The sequence below is a fragment of the Bacillus rossius genome (assembly GCF_032445375.1).
Source record: "Bacillus rossius redtenbacheri isolate Brsri chromosome 4 unlocalized genomic scaffold, Brsri_v3 Brsri_v3_scf4_1, whole genome shotgun sequence".
In the NCBI taxonomy this organism is placed as follows: domain Eukaryota; kingdom Metazoa; phylum Arthropoda; class Insecta; order Phasmatodea; family Bacillidae; genus Bacillus; species Bacillus rossius.
This window is the reverse complement of record NW_026962010.1, coordinates 19,522,901-19,546,707: the sequence shown is the minus strand read 5'-3', so window position 1 is coordinate 19,546,707 and position 23,807 is coordinate 19,522,901. Positions and strand designations below refer to the sequence as shown.

Here is a 23,807-nt window from a genome sequence, read left to right as displayed (position 1 = left end):
GAATGTCATGTCGGTGTTTACGTGATCATCATAAGCGTGGCGTAAATTAAGTTCGTCCATGCGAAACAAAACTATGACATTTGCGTTGTCTCGTAGGAGATGTTTTGGAATACGACTGTACGTCTGACACAGGTAAACGCAGTCTACCTTGGCGTGTCTGCCCATGGAAAAGTACTCTTGTATTATGCCTTGTTTCTCGCACATTACATCGTCGAAAACAAACACGGAATTGACTTTTGCTTCGCTTGGAGGTACAACATCGGTATTATCGCTAAACGGAAAATACTCCAGACCATCCACAGATCGTAGAACAGTTGCTAGGCGCTGGTACTTTGGCTGTTGCAACGACTTGGAATACAAGTAAACGTTCTCGAACCGAAGACCATTTGGTTCCTCCAGTAAACTCAGTAAAACACACGTTTTACCGCAGTTGGACGGACCCGCCATTATGCAACGTACGGCAGAAGGCAACAGTAAGCCATGTCGTGATTCACGCGCACTAAATACATCGTCTTGCGTAATGCGCACGGGCAAACACACTTCGTGCTTGACGACCTGCATTGCTACTGACGAACATCCTATAAGAACAATCGTATTTATTGATTTTAGGTCAGTTGTATGTAATGCCTCGAAGAGGTAAGAACAAAAAACACATCGGCGCAGGACTCGTGAACTCGCTGATAAACAATCTACCATTCGAGCTACACATTCCCGGCTACAGATTTTGTGGCCCCGGCACTAAACTAGCGAAAAGGTTAGCTCGCGGTGACGTGGGCATTAATTCTCTCGACGAAAAGTGCAAGCAGCACGATATTGCGTATTCCCTCAGCAAGGATCTGGAAACCAGGCACCGGGCCGACGAGATATTGGCACAGGAAGCCGAAAATATAAGTAAATCGTCGCACGCGGGACTAGGAGAAAAAATCGCGGCCTGGGGCGTATCTAAAATCATGAAGGCAAAGACCAAATTAGGACTGGGTGCTCGTCGAGCCAGCTCCATCAAGTCAAAGACTAACTCACGCAAGACCAAACGCAAGACTGGAGCAGGCATACAAAAAGCCAAGCAAAAATTACAGACTCTCGACAAGAAGATTATAGGAGGATTTCTTCCTTTGCTTTTGCCTGCATTGGGTGCTCTCGGCGGCCTCATCGGTGCAACGAGCGGTATAGTGCGGGCAGTCAACACTTCGAAGAATGAGCGAAAGCAGTTAAAAGAAGCACGTAGACATAATGCAAGCATGGAAGCCATTGCCATCGGTAAAAAAAACGGCGCAGGACTGTACTTACGTCCTCACAAATCAGGCCAAGGCATGAAAAAGAAACGAAAATCCTAAGTTCTCTGCCGAAACGACCGCTCACCAACGTAGATTTAATAAAGTACGCACGCAAATTGAAAATACCAAATTTCCGCGGCGTGTTTATGCGAGACACTTTACCCAGCAAACCAAAAACCAACGAACGCGCCATAATTAATTTAGACACGACTGCAGGTCGCGGCACGCACTGGGTAGCGTATATAAAGTCTGGAAAAATGACCGAGTACTACGACAGTTTCGGTAATTTGAGACCTCCGCCTGAACTTAGGCGGTACCTGGGCCGGACCACTACACTGTTCTACAATTACGAAACGGAACAGAGGCCTAATCAAACAAACTGCGGACACTTGTGTCTTCGCTTTTTAACTAAAAAAATAATTTAGCTGACAAATAAAAATTGCTACTTAAAGGTTGTGCAGTGATGATAATTTATTAGTCATGTCGATAACACTTACCTTGACAGGTCACGCATCTGAGCTGCGGGCGGTTCATTTCCCGCCTCTGGATTTAGACGGAGAATGGTGTATCGGACTCGTAGATTTTCAAACGTATAATGCCATACCGAATATCGACGAAGAAAACTGCAAGATCTGCTTCCTGAAAAGCGATGGGACCGCTCATGAAATACAGTTACCTGTTGGATCTTACGAAATTGACGACATTGCAAATTACATCAGGGATATGTTACCACAGGATGTAGACTTTCAACTGCGTGGAAATCCAAACACTCAAAAAAGTATTCTAACATGCAGTGAAATTGTCGACTTTACGAAACCTGGGTCCATAGGTTCGATGTTAGGATTCGAATCAAAGGTGTATGATGCAGGAAGAACGTACGAATCTACGCGCGCAGTAAACATTTTGCCTGTGAATGTCATAAGAATAAACTGTAATTTGGCAAGTGGAACGTATCTCAACGGAAGACTAAGCAACATGCTGCACGAATTTTCGCCGATGGTCCCGCCAGGATATAAACTGGTCGAAGTACCGCAAAGTATCATTTACGTTCCAGTCGTCGTGAAGTGTGCACACGAAGTCGTCGTCAGAATCGTTGACCAGCGAGGACGATTGGTGAATTTTCAAGACGAAGAAATTACATTACGGCTGCACTTGAAGCGATGGGCATAAAGTTCGTAACACCGAACAGTTATAAAAGAAGTCGTATTGACGTGAATAAGAACAGTTCTCTACCAGACATCGGTGCATTAACACCTGACAACATAAAGTATCTTCTTAGTATTGGACAAGTGCCGAATAAATATGGAAGACGAAATCCTCAACGTGGAAGATCCGGTAATTTTTGATGACAGCATTACGAAAATGGAATTGCACGAGTACCAGCCTTTCCTGCTCGGACCGTACGCACTTCCATCGGAAGTACGCATTGCTGTACAGCACCAAGATATTTGTACTTTACCTTCACAGTCATTTCTACGTATAAGAGGCATGCTTACAAAGGCGGATGGTACGCATCCGACAACGACGTCAATATCCTGCAATGGTATTCTTCACCTCATCGAGCGCATTACTTATGTACTCAATGGCGTCGAGGTAGACCAGACAAGAGATGTAGGCATAACATCTGCTATGAAAAATTACCTTTCGCTCACGCCAAATGAACTGTCTGCTGCAAAGATGGCCGGTTGGGCTCTCGAGGATGAATATAAGCTTCCAATTTATGCCGAAGGAAAGTTCGAAGTTTGTGTTCCTCTGTCCATGCTTCTTGGATTCGCTGAGGACTACAGGCATATAATCATTAATTCGAAACAAGAGCTCGTACTGCTTCTAGCCAACACGCACATTAATGCAATTGTCGTCGCTGCAGAAAACCCTCAAGATGTCTCGCTAACACTACAGTCTATCGAGTGGATGCTGCCCCACATCCAAGTGAGCACCGTTGAACGAGTCAAGATGTTGAAGAACATAGAAAATGGTAAGAAATTCGATGTGCCATTCCGATCCTGGAGCCTGGAAACTTATCCTGGCTTGCCTCATAGTCAGCGTATCAATTGGATAGTAAAGTCCAGCTTCGCTACGGAAAAACCAAGATACATCATCGTCGGGCTTCAGACCGGAAGACAGCTCAATGCAGGAGTAAGTCGTTCCTTATTCGATAACTGTCAATTACGTAATGTAAAAATATTTTTAAACAGCGAAAGTTATCCGTACGTTGATATGAACATGGACTTTGAAAGTGGAAGATTTCTTCTCGCATATCAAATGTATGCCAAGTTTCAGCAAGCTTACTATGGACGGAGACAGTCACCGATACTGAGTCCCGACAGTTTCAAGAACAAGGCTCCGTTAATGGTGTTTGACGTTTCCAAACAGGATGATCGATTAAATTCAAACATCATCGACTGTAGGATCGAGATAACGACTAGCGGAAATATTCCACCAAACACCTATGCTTTTTGTCTGATACTTCACGATCGGCTTGCATCGTACAATTGTCGAGACAAACTTGTGAAAATTCTGACTTAAATACTGTTTCGTTTGCGATAATAATTCAGTTACGATCGAGCATTGCTAGCGACAAGATGTACTGCAACCTGCAAGGTTTTCAGAGCCAAAACGGCTTTGTTCTCAAAGAAATTGCAGTCACCTCTGGAGACAAGACTCGAACCCTCAGCTTCCGACCTCCGTATCCTTGGAAACTACTAGACGAAAAAAGTAAACGCTCGAACGAATGGCTATGCAAATATTATCACGGACTAGAGTGGGACGAAGGAAAAATCCCATACCACCAAGTGAAAAACACACTTCAAGATTTACTAGTTCAAAACGAAACAATAAACGTTGCCGGACCTGAACAGAAAAAATGGCTACGAGATCTATGTGTCGACGGAACAGTTGAAATTGTAGACTTACAGACCGACTATGGCTGTCCTTCCCTGCGCAAGCTTATTGCAATATACGACGTGCAGCTACGTGACAAGTTTGAATGTGTCTGTGCCTGTACAAACTCGCAGTTAATGCAGAAATGGCACACACAGTGTTAGTAGGAGCCTGCATATATAAATGACGTACCTACGTACATGCCTTCAGTTGACGTTCAACCTGCAAGAAGATGTTTACGTTTCATCCTGCTAACGTGTACGTGAGCGCAAGACCTAGCTTCAGCAGTGTCGAGTACAGCTACTGGGATTCCGGGTATCTACGTACATATACAGAAACCTGTGATGGAGATGCTCAGCATTGGCGGTTTGCTCACTTTCCTGTGTCCTACGAACCGACTCAGCAGCTATTAGATTGTTGCGAACCTGGAAACTGTGCCGTCTATCACATGAGACCGCACACAATCCTTCCTGCTAGCATCGCTGAGGTAGTTGCCTCGTCTGCACGTGTAACACCAAACATGAGCGTGTTGCAACCTTTTGCTACCTGTGATGCTTCTACGCAGACTTCCAAACGGCGTGCGTCACGTCGTCGAAGTTCAGGCAGTGAATCTGTCCCAACAAGCACTGCAGTAGAGCCAAGGCGCAGACGTGGTCACAGACGTCATCGACCAAGTCTCGCTCGAGATGACGACATCGCAGAAGATGACCAGCTGGAAACCTGTGTTCCTGATCCCGTGACCTGCGAACCAGTTGGAACCGGAGTCGAAGAGGCAGTTCGTGCGGCATTAAAGACTTTGCTTGCGAAAATGCTTAATTCCTTAACCTAACATGCATTTGTGTAATTTTTTTATAAATAAATGTGTAAAACCTGAACTTGTGTTTGTTTTTTATTTCTACAATTTTTAGCTACCTAATAAAAATTAATTTTAATTACAGACAATATTTTGACTAATGTAGTATTCCAGTAGACCGCGGGTATATAAGCGAAGTTCAGACGAGTGGACCCTCAATATACCTCTGGCCGCGGTGCAGTACGGACCTGCTCTCTTCAGTCAATTTCGTGAGATTTAGTTACTGCTCCAATGTCGACCGGGATAGACTGTTTACCGTCAGCAGCGGGGACCTCGATGACAGCAATGATGATGGAGTCGGAGATTCCGATACCGGATGCAGAGGAGACCACGACAGCGGAGAGCTCAATGGCTGCGGTGTCGACAGTCGCGGAGATTCCGATACCGGATGCAGAGGAGACTTCAATTAATGAAGAGCGTACTTCGCATCAGTGCAAATACTGTGGCGCATCATTTACTAGCACTTCAAGCGCTCGCAGACATGAAAGAAGCAGTTGTCCGAATAATTTACTGAAACCAATACAATTTCAGTGCAATAAGTGTAATAAACTAATTTCACGCCTCGACAGCTTACATCGTCATTATATAAAATGCTCCGAGACAGTTAAGTGCAAGTATAATGAACATGGTTATTGTTTTGACTAATGTGTTGTACCAGCTGATGAGAACATATAAGTGAGACCCTGGTGATATGAACTTTAGTCCGTCTCTGGCTGCGGTGATGAACGCATCGGGTAGTTAGACTTGAATAATAGACCAAAAACTAGCTGTTCTTGAGACCTCGATGGCGTCTTTACCAGTATCAACACCGACCTGGATCGAAGGTCTACCATCATCAGTGCAGACCACGATGACTACGTCGTCTACAGCTACACCTGCTCTCTCAGCACAGCAGGATATTTCGTCGCGTGCAACATCTTCTGCAGAGCAGACCTCAAAGGCTTCCGAAGTTAACATGACAGCAGTGTTACAATGGTTGTCAACAGTTCCAGTGTCATTGATAAAGGAAGGAGCATCCAACGGTGTTCCATCGCCCAACTGTACGTACTGTGAGAAGATCAAAAACTTGAAATTACGTGATTATGTAATACACAATTGTAATAATAACTCTGAACGTATTAAATATCAGTGCAACAGGTGTTTAAGCAAGTTTATACACTATGGAAGATTAAAACGACACCTCAGGAATTGTAATAGACTGGCTGTACATTCATCAGAATCAAGCTGTATATTTTGTAACAAAACATTTACAACTATTCGAAGTGCTAAACAACATGAAATATATCACTGTCCTTTTAATGAAGTCGATAATTCGGTTTTGTGTGAAAATTGTAGTGTACCAATATGTCGACCTGATAGACTGAATAGACATTTACGAACATGTAAAGGACTTAGTCCATACAATAGGAAGACTGTTTGAATCGAGAAATCCACAAGACTTTAGTTCTATGTCTGTGTATTATTTTTTGTACTTGTAGTAGTGTATTGTATTTATGTAATAAAAGTTTTTAAAAGTACTTGCGGTGTTTTTTATTTTCTCAATCCTGTCACTTTTTTAGTATTTTTTTAAATTAAAGTTGTTTTGTATCGGTCAGGGATCAAACCAAGGACCTTAGTCGATCTAATCAATCAGTATATAGATTACAAATTTATTTAATGGATTTTGAACTTTTTCCCGAATCTCTAGCATTAAAATTACGGATTTTCAAGATGGCGGCCAAATTTCAAGATGGCGGGTGTCACAGTAATAAATGATTACTGCACTCTAGCGGGTAAGAATCAAACTAACTAGGCGTCAGCGCACTCTCGCCGCCGATACAATGATGATGGTTTCCAACATCGAAGACAAGATGGCGGACATGACGTCATGCTCACTGTCGATATATATGCTTTGAAAAAAGTGGTGGGGGCAGTCTGTCAGCAGCCACCACAGGGGGAAGGAGCCTGTCGCCATTTTTAATTTTTTTTGCACCCGTCGGGTTCGAACCGAGGACTCCGAACTCCGTGTCTAAAAAGTATATTTTTAAAAAAAAAATATTTTACAATTTTATTATTTAAATTTTTTAATAAATTTTAAAAAAAATTTCATTAAAATCGGATAATAAATAAAAAAGTTAAAGATGGCGGCCGTAACGGAAATTGCAACGGTGACGTCATAATCCAAGATGGCGGAAAACAAAATGGTGGAAAGTTCGAGAAAACAAAATGACGTCATCCAAGATGGCGGATCCAAGATGGCGGATCCAAAATGGCCGCCGTGATCTACTTGTCCCGTTACGTTATGTCCCGTTACACCGTGTCCCGTTACGCGGTGTCCCGTTACGCTCGTCCAAGATGGCCTCCGGAACGTGACATTTTTTCGAGCGTGCAGCTCCACACGCTCCACAGCCTGGAAGCCTGCCGCCGGACATACATTCGTATACTACTGATCGCCACTCTAACTAAACCGGATATTTAAACATAATATTAAAATGTAGGAAATTAATGAAATGAATAACAAAATGGGAGAAAATTTGCTATTTATTGGGCATACTTCAATAATCTTCGTAGTCAGTCCTTTCTGTTCTTAGATCGATGCTTTGAAACTTGGTAATTTAGTTTGATAATTTAAATATAGCATAAAATTCAAATACACGTGGGTTATGCTTTTGCGACTTTTCCATTTGGTCACTTTTTTTTGACACGTCAAATAATGGGCTAATCACAAATGTCACAATCAAAACTAAACTGGCCTCTCACAACGACAGCTTCTAGTGAATAAGTTACTTACATCGTACTCCTATTTGTACGTTTGCTATAAAACATCATCACGTACTTCTAATTTGTTGAAAAAAATAGATGACTTATTTTTATGACCTACGTGTTATTATTACTTCGAAGCTTACAAATAAAGTAGTAAAATTCACCAAAACACCCAATGCTAGCTCATATTCAAATAAATGCTGACTTTATAATGTAAGGAAACTCAATGTAAATGTGTATAATGTTCATACATTATATTTCATACATCAATACGATAATAGTTACATATTTATAACACACACGCGTAAAGCTTTATTTCAACTGTAACATTGCTTTGATAAGTTTAGCCTATGGAGGTAAGAAATAAAGCACGAAACCAAATAAGTTTATCACGAAAATTAAGTTTTTATTTTATAATTACTGTACGAATTTATATTGCATTTCCGTTGTATTTCATGACACCCGTGCAAGAGGCACGCGTCATGAAGGAACCGTTTAAAAATGATGCTTACAGATGTAGAACACTAAATTCAAATCAAGTATCAAATTCCGACATGCTGGCTCAGTACTTACAACTTCTGCTTGTGAGTCGGAGGTCCTATGATCGACTACCAGCTGGGTAGAGGGTATTTATTTCACTTGTAGAAAATTTCCTCCCTGGGCGCAGGACTGGGTGTTGTGTTGTATCTTCACCTCCATTCCGCGGAAGGCAATGGCGAGCCATGGCGGAATCATCTCGTCTATAGCGCATCTCATCCTTAGATTGCAGTGTGCATTTAAATGGACATTTACTTTCTCCTTCCAATGCACGAGTTATGCTATTACTATTGCCCTTGTTTCGGTGCGCCATGTTGCCGGATCCAGTTCATAAAGTGTAACATTTCAGACACAATTTTGTAATGTAATGAAATTTTTTTTAATGTATCGCGAACATTGTATTTTTTAAGGTAAAAACAATTAGTTTTCTTCACAGGCGGGAAAGCGAAGATGTTCGCTAGCTAGGCTGTACTGCGGTCAATATTTGTTCATCTGAAACAGCTGCATCTGGGCCAATAAGGAAAAATCGTTCACGTTGTTATAGAAGTTCCAGTGAAGACCTGATGACCCACAGTCAGATATCGTTCAGGGAACCTTGCTTTCCCCGAGAAGCGCTAAAGGTCGCTGGCTGTGCGCAGCTGGGATGAAACCACGCTATTTGTTTGCAGCATCAGTTTTCCAAGAATGTGTCCTTGTTGAGGAAGAATTTGACGTTTTCCTGAAGAACCTTGTGCAACCAGTCACAGGCTTTGATGACGTCTTACGTCCGAACCTCAGCAATCAGCCAATCAGAATGAGTGAAGGAAAAATGGCCCCATCAGTGTGTCCTCACCGAACAAGTTGAGCAGTGGAAGGACATGAGAACAGTCATATACTAGGATATGTTGATAATGAGGGAATAAACCTTAAGTACCAACAGAAGAACTATATGTATAAGGCAGGGGAGCAAATAGGTTTACAATGAAAAATAATTTTTTGTCCTTTTTACAAGGAAACCCAGTTGCCAAAGAAATCACTTGTAAAACTGCAAGGCAGGGCTTTGTAAAATTGTAAACGGTACAAAGCTCTGTCTTGCAATTTTACAAGTGATATCGTTGGCAGCTGAGTTTCCAAGGACTATCCTTGTTAACGAACAGGAGAAAAAAAAATACAGAGTACGTGTATCAACCCCGGTTCAGTCACGCTTTTGCAAGCACAAGCGAGCCCCTTCAGTGAGAGGTTTCTTAATTCCAGGGGATCTCAGGCCCCCCTGCCCCCCGGGAACTGGGCCTATGCTATAAGGTAACTGTGCCTAACATCGCCCGGTTATAAGTATGGCCTACAAGCCACCATTTCGTTAGACACACTCGAACCCTTATTTATCTTCACAGTCTAGGCAAGGAAGTCATCTGAATTTATATCGCAGGCATTCATGGCCAGGGTCACTAACTCTTATTCTGCAGTGAGGTCACGTGATAAGAGTGCCCGACTTTTCAGCATGCCATCTTCAAGGGCGATAAACATCATAAACAATCGAAGGCCTGGAGTTTTGCCCCAGTAATTATACTGGGCCATTCACAGCCGAGCTGATTGGTCCCTGTGGGCTGTATATCAACTGATCGGTCCGAACACAATAAAAAATAAAATAAACTTCTCGGACCTTTCCAGCTCTGTTCCCCTTCATTTCATTTGACTTAGCAGGCGTTGTCCAATAATAACAGTGCAAAAATTAGGTTTTAATCAATCGGGAATCAGTAAGGCATGAAGTGGAATTTGCATGCCATGAGTTTGGAAACCATACGTAGAGACCGGAAAAATTCGCGCTTTCGATGACCTCTAGGCTGGACTCCACAACCCCCTACATACTCAGGCAAATGCCACCTGCTCATTGGATATTGACTCGTGACACCTGTCGACTGGAACGCTTGCGATTCGATACTTTTTTGGTTGAAGGTTTTCCATTGGCTCAAAGTCCTTCAGATAAACTGTAAGCCAATCACAGAAGCAATATAAAGGTACAGTTGTTTGGATTCTAGCATATCGTGAATTAAATCCGCGAATTTTTCCGGTCTCTAACCATACGACATTCCGACATCCCAACATGACATCACGACTTATAGCAAGCACTCTCCGTAAAACCTAGCCATTCTTATCGACCCGTCAAACGAGTTAGTTTCTCTTAGAGGTGATAGTTAAATGAAAGTTAATGGCTGTAGATTAGATACAAACTTTTCAACTCCGTCTGTCGTACATTTGTACGTAAAACTGCACACCAACATAAGCAGCTAAGGTGATGCTACGCGCCGTGGTTATAATGTGCTATTCACAACTCGAAAACTCCCTTGAAATTATTGTTCTGTCGCTAATATTCTTAACAGATATTTGAAAAACGTATTTATTATCACGCGAGACGTTTTACACCCATTATACAGATATTCCAAAAAAAGAATGCCTCAGTTTCAATGGTATGTTACAGCAGTTTAATTTACACTATTTACAACAAATCATACATCAAGTTGAAGGTAAACTAACCAAGTTTTTCTTACAAATGTTCAATTGTGCACTTTTAGTTATTCGGCACACCAACCTAAAGTTGGTCTTCCTACACTTTGTTTAACAAGTCCGGAGTAATGGAAGCCATAGCCTCTTCAATTCCGTGTCTCAACTCTGGCAAATCATTAGGTAGCGGCGGAACGTAAACACGATCGTTTATAAAGCTCTAAAGGAAAAACGTCGCGTGGTTTTATGTCATGTGAACGTGGAGGCCAGCTAAAAAGAGCTCTGTCGTCTCGACCATTACGACCAATCCAATGGTCCGAGACATCGACGTTCAACCATAATCTTACAAAGAGATTCCAATGGGGAGGAGCTCCATCCTGTTGCCAAATAAAGTTAACAGGTTCCCCCTCTACTAAATTGCACATTTTACGTAGATGGCGCTGCAAGCGAGGAAACAACAAAGCAGTACTCGCGCATGTGCTTATTTAAAACTGCTTGAGTTACTCTTTAACTGTGACCTTGAACCAACACACTACAGCGCTTACAGCTTTTACGATTAAAATTTATAACTTGTACGTTCTTTTATGGGCATATCTGTCAAATATTAGTGGCATAACAAATGCAAGTATGTTAGTAATGACGATAAAATGTGGGGGAAAAATTCAACATGGCGTGTGAGATCGCGTCTTAAAATCCATTTCACTTTTCTTCAAGGTATAGTTTCGTCTTATGGTATCGTTTATAAAATTAATATATTGGTAAAATTTGGTTTACAAGAACGTTTTGAGGTATGAAAATTTTTTTTAACAGTATTGTAAGTAGTAAATAGTTTTTTCTTGGCGATCCCGCGTTTTAAGAGTTCAAGCGCCCATTTGGGAGGACACTTAGGGCTCAATTTTTTTTTATCTAGGACAATTTCTCGGTTGTTCTGCTATAAATGAGCTGCATTTTTTTGTCTTGTATTATTATTTGTTAAATGTCAGCCAAATAGTCATCATTCTATACCTCTGAGCTACCGGAAATTATGTCAAAAAATTTTAAATATTCAGGAAAAAAGTTTTTGTTTGATTCAACTAATTTAATTTCAGGTGTCCCTAGCTAGAATTAGGAATTACGTTATGATACTTTAAAACATTATTTTCGAACTCCTTTTTTGACAAAAATAATAAATTCATAATCGTGGTTAATTATTTTAGTTTAAAAATTGCATATAGTGTTTTAGACCGTTCCATATACAAACCACACATTGAACATAAAGGTTTGAGTGCTCTTATACCAATTCATAAAGAGAAAGAATGTACATCAGGGACATGGTGCCAACTATATTTCATAAAATAATGGGTGCGTGTACTTATGTACGAGCGTGAGAAGTTAAACTTCTTTGGCATCTTTAAAAAATAGTTTTTAATTGAATGCAAATAATTTATTACAATCAAATAATAAAAGGGCTGGAAAAAGATAGTCAAAACAGTCAATAAAGTTCATTTTAATTTAAAAAATTAAATAAATAAAATTTATAGAATAATAAATGCGTATATACGACATAATTTGTACTAAATATTAGAGGATTCTTAATTTTAAATATTTATTATTATTTAAAATTAAAAAAAAAATAATAATAAATTCGAAAATTTAAGTTTATTCATTTTTTAAATATTTATTATTTTCTTATTTAATATTCACTTTTCATTTTTATCAAAAACTTTTCATTAAATTTGTTCATTTATTTTTATAAATATTTATTATTTATTCAACTTAAGTAATAAATATTAAAAATTAATATTTTAATTTGATGTTTGATTTTAATTTTTATCACAAATTTTTTATTTCTTTCTTTTTTAAATATTAAATAACCAATAATAAATGTTTAACATTAATAATTAAATGATATTCAGTATTAATTACATTAAATAATATTTTATTTATATCAATAAATAATACATACGGATGGTTAACCTCAATTATATTGGAGCACTTGAAAAAGTATATAAGCACAACTTTTTTACTAATATTTACGAATAGTAAATAATATTAATCAAAATATTCAATTTAAATCATTACTGAATATAATTTATTAGCAAATATATAAATCACACTTGTATGAAACTAAAAAAAGTGTTGTGAATGTAAACATGTGGATAAATATTATAAATATGAAAACAGTGATCAGAGGCGACGAGCGTGCCAACATGCGCGACTAATAGAGGTTCTATTTTTTTTTGTTGGTAGCTTTTTTCGTGACTTAATGAGCGATTTAGCGGGCAGCTTCAACCTGTTAATTTTGTTACAGTGATGCGCGTGCATCTTAAAATTTCACTCTCATCATTTTTTTCATAACGCGCCTAAATAAGTATAACTTCAAAAATTACCTTCGAGGTAAATAATCATAGTTTTGATTGACTATTTTCGTGAAGGTTCACTCTCTGCAAGGTCGTTTCCTAGATTCACACAGGCGGGTCAAGCATACATAACTGAGTGTAAACTTGCTAATGATATCTGGAACTAGCACGAGAGAAAGGTTCCGTGGCTGTGAAAGCGAGACCTCTGGGCTCACTTTGAAAAAATAACAGTAACAGTAAGTGTGTTTACAAGATCTGACCGCCATGTTTATCAACAAACCGATTCATAAAAGCGCATAGTTCTTTCGTGTGCAGGGGAGAGAGGTCGTGCGCATAGGAGTGAAGTGAACTAATTTGATTTCTATAACGGACGCTTGACACAACAAGCAATGAGAGTAGAGCAGGATGACATTTGGCAGGACTAGAGAACCGTTCATATTTATTCAATTGTGTTAAAAATTGTGGAGATATTACATCTCGTGCCTTAAAAATTAATTAATGCCAATACTTATAAAAACGTCACTAGCAATGAAAATTAAGGCAAATAAAAATGTTTCGGGGTTATAACGGTTAACTGAAAATTTTACATACCTCAAATAAATTTATAAGTTGAAAAACTGTGTTACAAACTGCTGGTCTGATGTCGCGGGTTAATAATGTGATGGTTAGTATAGTTATTTCCTTACAATAACAACAGATGTCGGCTACATCGCGAAATTTCATTGGCTGAAATAAACAGTAAGATTTCAATGGTGAACCGATGTCGCACAGGTATAGTGCACAGTCGTGTGCACTCGCTGATGTCTCGTCAACTGTGCACTCGGCTTCAGAGCTAGTTCCGAAGGTTGCCAAGCTCTCGGCTGTCTTGTACTCGAAGCAACTCCTGTGGTTCGGTGTCAAAGCTTTGCGACTTGCAAGCACATGGCGTGGAGGCTAGACTCAACTGGAAACTGTTGACAATTGAGACAAAATACGGCTAACCGTTAGGGAATAAACTACTAATTGAACAAGCACACCAATTTTTTTTAAAGAATTGACACAGGGGTATAGTATAAAGTTTTTTTATCAGTTTTTGTTTCGAGAACTGGTCAAAAAATTAATTGTCCAGGCCACACAGCTTGTATAATACCTAATAACTTATTAAATTTTTCCGGCAGCAAGAGCATCAGACACACACACACATACACACACACGAAACACAAACTAGAGGAAGGTACCGACCATTGCATTCTGCATGGAGCCATTCCACGTTTTCGGTGAAACATGTGAATAAAAAAATAAAATGGATATAGCCGAACCGGAACGAGTTTCCATTCATCCTGATCGTGGTTGACCGTGATTCCCCGAAACACTCCAGGCAGCTTCCGCGCGCGTCCCTTGAAATAGGACCAGGGCGAATCCTTCAAGAATGAGTTAATAAATTACGTTATTTAAATGGTTACCAGCCTTTAAAGGTCCAGCTTCGGCGTCGAAGCATGTGTGTACAGGCGCAGACACCCCCCCCCCCCCTTCCTCCACCACCCGGGAAGGAAGGGGGGGGGGGGGGAGGCCCTGGAATTAAGAAGACCTCTCTGAGTGGGCTCACTCGCGCTTGCAAAATTCGTGAATAATGAAACGGGGATGTTAAACGTAAACACTATGTTTTACGGAAAACTTTCCATATATTTAAAAGTTTTCTGCTTATTGCATGCATATAGGCCAACATAAGGGGAGTATACAACATACAAGCGCCCTATCCAGCGATGACTCGTGTCCGTCAAAACACACGCGCAGAACTCTGGGGCCGCGCGACTGGATAATCCTTCACGCCTGCGTCCATGCTCGTGTGAACTGCGCGCGCCACGTCGCTCTTATCACTCGCGTGTACCCTGCGGCGACTATCACCGGTCAACGCCGCGAGCGCGCGCTTCACATAGGAGCGTTTTGCGCTTCATCAGCACCTCAGATGCATTGCAATTACACGCTGTGTTGACATGACGTGTTCGCTCCCGCTTCGTCACGAATGGCCTTGTGAAGTGTTCTCTTGAGTCGAGTGACTTGGTTGTCGACGAGAAGTGGAAATGAATACCTACATAGTGAGTGAATGCGATACCTTGGAGTCGACGGGTGCTAGAGGTGTGGCGGCGTGGCGGCGCGGAGCGGGCTCGATGCTCTACTGGCTATCAGCGGCGCGCGCCACGACATGGCCGCGTGGCGCGCCTTATCAGCGCCGCGGTCTGCGCGCGCAGGTGTGCCCCTCCCCCGCCCCCCTCCACCCTAGCGACTAGGCGCCGCGCATGACCAGGCCGCAACACGCGTCAATGGACAGAGACCGAAACAATCCACGGACTCGTTACATAACACACTAACAATTCAAATAACCTTTCTACTGCTTCAGCCATCGGTTCGCTGTTGATCCCGAAGGCTTCTGGGCCAATTAGAGACGCCCAATCAAAGTGTGTCGAATCACAAGTTACTCAGTTGTGACGCCTCACAAGTAGAGACCTGAAAAATTCGCGGGTTCATTTCGTGTTATGCTAAAATTCAAACAATTATACCTCATTGCTGCTTCTGCCATTGGTCCACTGTTAATCTGGAGGACTGAGGGCCGATTAGAGACCCTCACTCATACAAGTGTCGAATCACAGGCCACCCAGTCGAGACGACTCACAAGTCAGCAGCCAATGAACAGTTGGCATTTGCCCGAGTGTGTAGAGGATATTGGAGTCTATCCTAGAGGTCATTGAACCCGCGAATTTTTCCGGTCTCTACTCACAAGCCATCAGCCAGTGAACAGGCGAAGTGTGCAGAGGATTGTGGATTTTATCCTGGAGGTCATTGACCCCGCGAGTTTTTCTAGTCCCTATGAATGGAAGCTTTCCTAACGCACCAATAATCCCAAGTCGGGTACATTAAAAGTCCGCGTTCGTGATCTTCGGGGAATTATTATTATTATAGTTATTTGCTGTTTGGAAATTCAAAATTTTATGTTAGGTTAGGAATGTCGCATTAATAAAATATCATAAAATTATTTTTGTAGTTACACTTTTTTATCATGCTGATAAGGTAACATTTAAGTAGGAAACGGAAATGCAATGAAGTGCGTGCACCGTGGACACAAGTTTAAAATGACAGTGCACGAGTGTTTCTGTCATCCAGATAGCTGACAGCGTGTGGGGACATTAACCTGTATATATTCGCTTACGTGAACATAGGGAGACGCAACAGGCGTATCGGTGTGACCAATACATTTTTGTGGTAGCAAAACTTTTCTGTAATACTTTTTTATAATTTTTTAATTGTCACAAAAATAAATAATCGCAAATTAAAAAAAAACTATGTTTTAATCCTGGCAGGGACGTAGCGAGGGGAAAGGGGCGAGAAGGCCGGAACCAATCTCTTCCAGGATAAAAAAAAAGCGAAGTCAAAATAATACAATTATAACAACTTGGCTACATAAGTTTATTTTAGGATTACTGTAATACTTATTGAGCTAAAATAATGGATTTCCCTCATTATAGCTTGACTTGCCCATACACAGAGACGGCAGGAATTGTGTTTACAAGTAGTCGATATTTTATGCACGTCTTTCATAAAAACTTGACGAGTGCGTTTCATTGCATTAAATACATTGATATTTATGTATTTGTTACTTGTTTTAACGAAATTATCAATCTGTTGAATTCAAACAAAATATAAAATACAATTATATAAAAACGTAAATATTAAATGTTCTGTTTACTTTTCTCAAGCAAAATCACTTCTTAAATGTCAATGTGTAAACGTTGAGTTATACTATTTATTCCCTGACATTTTTTGTAACGATCTTTTTCTTTTAAAATTCAATTAAAAAGAAAACTCACAGAAAATAAGTTATACAGTGAGAATCTGATTTGAACATCACGAAACCTCTAAAGTGTTTCCCAACGTTGGTTATGGCTCTGAAGTCGAGGCTGAACAATATGTTTGTTGTAATTAATATAGAAAGCATTTATAATAGAACACTGAGTTGTCTGGATTAGCATATGTTTGATTGAATGACGTTGTACAACCACAGCGAATTTTATCACTGGAGCAAAAAATATTTTGTTGAAATAATTATCGGTATTAACAAATTACAAATGTATGCAGAAAATTTAGGTGGTGTTCCCAATTATTTCAATGAAATAATTTTTCAAAAGCGGCAAAATTCGCGGAGGTTGTAGAACTTCCTTCAATTTAACAAAATGCAGACACTAAGTTTTCCATTTTAAAAACTTTCTCTATTACTGAAAATAAAAATGTTGTTCAACTTCAAAAACCTATACGAGCTGAGGCCGGTCCCATGTGGTCCCAAACACTCCGCAAGCACCAACTCTTTAACCAAGTCACAAGGTAAACACTTGCGTGACCAGATGGGGCATAATCTGCATACTAAATGGAAATCAGAGGAAGTAACCTAACTGCTGAAAAATTTAGAAGATTGCAGAACATTAACAAGACAAAACAAGTAAATTTTATTGAATTTATTGAAGTGTAAATATCAAACAAATGTAGGAATTTTTTTCCCATAAAGTACAAAAATAATCACTCTGATCTCATTACTTTTTTCAGGTACAACGAAGTTATTATATATTTTGTTTTTAATCAAATCCAATCATCTCAAATATTCTCAACTGTTAAATATATATAAAGATACTTTATAACAAATGTTTTTGAGCGATACGTTCTTAAATCTCTAAAAAAAAAATTTGTTGTCTGTTAAGTCGGTTTACGGACGATAATTTAACGTGACGTCATAACAAAACATTGATGAAATGATTGCATACTTTTTATGAATAAAATTGAAACATTTTTATTGAATTATCACTATTTTGTATGGATACAAAGAAGGAGTGAAATGAAATCTTCAATTATATTGATAAATTTACTTTTATTTGCACTCATTAATTCAAATATGTTTATTACTTTAACTAAGAGATTATTTCATCTATAACTTTTATACATGTTTGCTATTTAACTTCAAGATCGTCGAGAATGTTTTACGTTTTTTCGCAGTTACACATTTAACGATGAAGTTTGATCGTCATGAGATTAAACGTAGAATTTAATAAAAAATGCCCTTGCAGTTAATAAAATAAGTATTAGTAAGTTTAAGAAAGAATTTCGCCATTAATCTCCAACCCAGACGCTCGTGGTGCGCTGGGGCCGAGATTAAAATTCGTCGAGAATATTTTATATTTTTTGGTCTTCCAGTGCTCAAAATGATACGCAATTGTGGCCCCGGGCACGATATTTTATTTATAATTCATTAATAATAACGCCCCTCGCGATAAACAAAGGAAAATATGTATTTACAAGTGCCTGGTTTCCGTGGAAGGGGATAGATAGCATGATTCGTTCGGTTCGCGTCTGTCACATTAGATGGCAGCACCGTAGGGGAATAATATTATTTCGTTTTTATAATACGATTTTATAAAAAACTAGCTGACCCGGCAGACTTCGTACTGCCTAATTAAATTGCAATAAAGTCCTGTCAAAATGATTTGAAATGTGACATTTTTTTTCCCTACATATTTTATAGTCGGGGCAAAAAATTCTCCTGAACAGAACTGTCACCCTGGTGATAGGGTGTTGTGAATACGAAATATAATTAAATAAAATATATAAATAAAAAGATAAATAAAAAAGTAATCTCTTTATTGTTAATCATGTGAAACATAATAATTTTTATTTTCATTGTAGTGCATGATTAGATCGGTAATTAGCTTGGTTTGTAGCATTTCGGGTTCTTCTATCTAAATTGATTCGTCTAATAGGAGGCATATCTATATTATAGATTATTTTGTCACATGCAATAATTAGCGATCATAGGTAAATAAACACTGCACTAATCACTATATAGGTAAGAATTTGTTTCGTGTATAAGTTGACAAAAGCAAACTCATTAGGGTAGGTAACCTAAGATCCAAGGGGGAAAAAAACACTGACATTGACAGTTTATTGTTGTTTAAACTTTTTTTTAAATTTGATATGACTTGGAGTCAAATCCTTCAAGCCGTATTTAAAATAGGGAAAAGAAATAATAAAAACTTAAACTTATGAAATACTTTTGGTAACGCTGGTTTTGTTTGACTGATGTAATGACTTGAAAACTGATGCATTTTAAAGTAAAACAAATGAGATAATATCGCGAAGCCGACCAAATTGAACAATTCGATTTCGATTTTTTTTTATTTATCTGTGCTCCAACGCACACTGTTTTGGTAGATATGATTGAACGTTGTACAGAGGTAATAAAGTGCAAATTGACTCTTTGACGTTAGGAAGATACCTACATTGTTTAAACAACAATGAGTGCTCGTTTTAGTTAGAAAACGTTTGTATGGGAAAAAGAAAAGGGCTGGTTTTAGGGTTTTTCCGGCAATTATTCGAATTTTTCTCGCCGTAAAAACCATCTTTGAACTTCAACGAACATTTAAAAAAAAAATTGGCCAAATTGGTCCAGGCGTTGTTGAGTTATGCGCTTACCAACACATATTGCGATTCATTTTTATATTATAGATACGCATCCCAAATACACCAAACTTATTTATAATGTGTTACAATATTTTTTTAAACATTGTGCAAAAGATCCCAGGTGTAATTTGAATTATTATGTGTAACTGTAAAACACCATTGTTCGTACAAAAACGTATTTGAAAATTCAAAATTACTTTTAAATAACCGTACCGAGTGTGCTGAAAATCGGTGGACTATCGTTAAATTACATAATATTAATAATTCAAACGACGAAAACATGATTTAAAGGTCAAATCGAGTGGAAGAGAGATAGATGCGGCGCAAGCGTACAATGAGCGTAACGGGTCACATCGTAGTGGGACAATGTGCGTTACGGGACATTTTTTCGTGCGTGCAGCTGGCGTTCATCGATTTATTAGACGTTGTCACGTCAATAACACAATACACAAATACAGATAATTTCAAGGCTTTGGAGAGTTAAGTTACTTTTACTACTACGAAACAAATATTGCCACCAAGTAATCAGCACAGAAGGTGCAGAAAGTGCAAACAAGTGCAGAGTATTATGAGCACCAAAAAAATATATATTTATTTTACTTTATCAGGTGCATCAAACACAAAATACCAAGGGAGAAGGTGTCAGAAAACATTAGTGAAATTTACAAATAATCTTGTCCAACAGCAAACACACCCAACTTAGAAAAAATTACTGGCCATTAAATAAAATGAAAACGAACACAAAAATTATACTTAGCGCTCCAATAACCTCCATACTTTTGTGCCCCTCTCTCTCTCTCTGATGCCATAGATTCATGGTGGCGTCGTCTTTATGGTCCTTGCTGCTCCACACTGAAATGCCTAAACCCCTGAGTATTTATACCCTAAATTCCCCCCCTCTCTCCCTCCTAATGCCTCTCAAACTCTCTATCTAGGATGAAATCGAAAGTCTGGGATGGTTACAGAAATTCTAGTTCTAGTTGTAGTCCAAACAATCGATACACAGGCGAATCTTCGATTTGTATTCTTCTTATTGCTAAGATCTCGGTTGTTACTCCTGAGTTTAAAGCTGTTTTGGAAAGAACCCTTATATTTTTTCTTGAAGGTCTTAAACAGCACGCAGCAGTAGCCTATCTTTGACTTGTGATATCACAAGATGATGATTTCACATGGTAGACAGGCAAGGTTATTTTTCTCGCGTGTCCTCAAATGTTTTTAATGTAGAAAATTAACACGAAGTATCTCGTGACCAATACCATTGAATATATATAACTTATAGAAGTCGCGAGGGGATAGGATTTATTATTCCAATTTTCGGATCCAAAACTGTGGTAGTTGTTAGCTCCGCCGCTAGACAGCTCTTCTTTCCACAAGAGGGTACTCGTAGTTACCAGCTTCCACGACAGGGCGCTGTAGCGTCGCTTTTTTCAAGGTCGTGCGCGTAATTCTCTGTCTCACTCTATCGAGAGGCGGTGCCTTTTGAGGAAATCCGAGCGCTTAGATACGGGCGGGCGCAACTGAATTGGAGGAGTACGGCCACCGAAAAAAAAAAGTGCGGTTAAAAGATGCCAACATCAAAAATTAAGTTTTAATTATAAGAAAACTACAGAAATTTCTTAAACGTAATAACGTAAAAAAAAATACTGACATTCGTAGTTCAGAATTTATAAAATGTTGTGTTAACGGAGTGGCGCATTGAGTAAAATGGCAAAACATAATTTGGAATAATTCTTGACAACGTTGAATGATTTTGGTAGCTATGAAACAACTATGGCTGCGATGACTGTTCAAACGCGTGCACGTGTTGTTATTGGTAACTGAAACTAATGGTATGATGTCATACTTTGTGGCTATGCAGTTTATAAATTTTTTAACATAAGATGAAGCATTTTTACATAATGTTTTGGTTGTTTCGTAATTCAAAATAAATAATCTTAAACGTTATATGGTGAATATTCCCAGTAACGAATGACCACAAAAAAAATCCATTTTGCCAACATAGATCTGAAAAGTTAACGATTTACTATGTTAAGTTGCTTATAAATAACGCACATTTCCCGGATCTCCAAAGAAAATAAGAGTTTGTGTTATAGCATTGAGTTGCCACTCTTTATATTCCTTGCTTTGAGGTTAGATACACAAGTTATGCTCGTAAAAACGATGCGCAAGTATTTTGAATACAAATATATTTTATTTTAATAACCGAAAGGTAAATATTATTTCCATGAAATATAATACAATTCTTTAAACACAGACAACATATAAGAGCTATTTTTTGTTTATTATTTCATCTGGCGTGATAAATATTATATTTTAAAAACAGTTTGTGGATTTTTAATATAAAATCAATATTTATTTATGACATCAATTTAAGTTGTTCAAAAAATTCACTTTAGTATGAATTCAACCAAATTCATGTTATTCAGGGCAGAAAATTAGAAACTACCAAAAAAAGATTATTTACGTTGCTGTTTTGTGTAAATCTGTGCACGGACTTAGTAAGTGATATATTTATAATTCCTAATTTTAGCAACCCATTTTAACACAAGATAAAAAGGATTTTATACTAAAAATTATTATGTTAAACCATTAATTAAAAGGAAACATGTATGAATAATCTATTTAAATTTGCATTTGAACAGTGAATATTATTTTGCAATAATAAATATATTTTATCATCGTATATTACGGATGAAAAATTTGTATTTCCATCTAATCCGAAGTATTATGACACAGTTAATTAAATTGCTTTACAAGTTTTTATTCACATGAAAATCATTAAAAATTGGTTGGGAAGTTATATAAATATACAAAAACAAATCATTATACATACAATTTTATTATCTTAGTGGATTTAAATTAATGGTGTCCCAGTGACTACTCCGAAGAAAAAAGTCTTGCGAAAGGTTTCCTCGTAATTGAAATTCGTCAAAAAAAATCTATCTCTCATTTTTGGTGACATTTCTGACAAGTGGTACGATGAAATTTGAGATTGACAAATGAATGTTGTGAAGCAATAAACAAAATATTTAATAAATATTTAATAAATAAAAATATTTTTACGACTTATTTTTAATTAGTTTAGCGTAAGCCTATTTTAACTTTTATTTAAAATTAAGAACCTACTTATTTTCTATCTCCCGGTTTAGTGACTTTGAGAATATATTTTTCCTTGAGAAATCTCAACTCTTTTCCATCTGACGAAGAAGCCAATTAAAAAATAAACTAAGACTCGCGCACTTATTGTATGTTAAGACTGCCATCGTTTTAAATTACTGTAATTTTTTTAGTTATAGTCATGCTTAGGATAATAACATAATATGTCTTATTACGCATACATTTCAGTATTCATGAAACCAATGCATTTTTTTTGAAATGTAGAGCAGTTACCAAATTTCTTATCTCGCATATTGATTTTTTTGGTATGGCTAGTATTACTTAACTAAATTTTTGAATTTTCACTGATGTACTCTTTTCCCCTTTCTATGTGATTTAGAAAATATAGCAATATACGTAAACCAATTAAACCAAAATCATCCTGAATTTTTATTACCGAAAAAGTTAAATACAAAAAATGTTAATATGCGTATTTTAATATTATATATATATATATATATATATATATATATATTGCCAATACTGATTTAGTGGGTTCCATATTTTTTTATTTTAAAAAATAATATCTACCCCTTTTACTACTTAATAGATAACATTGAATAAGAGAAGGTTGTTTAAGTTATGTTGATTTTCCTTGCCAATATCTAAAAGTAAAGTTGTACAAACGCGAAATATAGTTTAAATAAGTATTTTACTTTTAAAATAAAACCATATTTTGAACGGAACACTGACTATTGGCCCAATACAAAGTTTTAATAGCTAATTTTCACTTCATTGGGTACAGAATCCCATCATTCAGTGATTTCCGTGGCTAGCTTCTTTTGGGATTTCATCATTCTCAAACGACGGTAAGGGAAGCTCCTCTTCAAGGTCGCCTAACGATGCTGATAAGACCTGCCGGGTAATTTGAATCGTGGGTCTGGGATTTTCGCAGGGGGGGGGGGGGGGTGAAGGATGATGTCACGACTGGGCTGGTTAACCTAGTTCTGCCAAATACCGCCAGGGGCGTATACGGCCGATACACAGCGATGAAAGCGATCGCAGCGGCGGAGCTTGGAACTACAACAATTCTTCTGAGAAACCGGACAGAAAATTTAACCTGGGCTCGCG

General features: G+C 38.2%; 1 protein-coding gene across 3 annotated transcripts in view; it reads right to left on the bottom strand.

Moving 5' to 3' along the window:
* LOC134541661 (glycoprotein 3-alpha-L-fucosyltransferase A) overlaps positions 1–23,807 on the bottom strand; it is a 211,148-nt gene that overhangs the window by 58,133 nt on the left and 129,208 nt on the right. The window contains exon 1 of one of the 3 annotated variants that reach the window (XM_063385265.1): positions 15,196–15,261. The exons of the other annotated variants lie outside the window; for them this stretch is intronic. The gene's annotated coding sequence lies outside the window, so the exon portion shown is untranslated. Of the gene's footprint in view, positions 1–15,195; positions 15,262–23,807 lie in introns of those variants that run through there. 3 annotated transcript variants of the gene reach the window in all.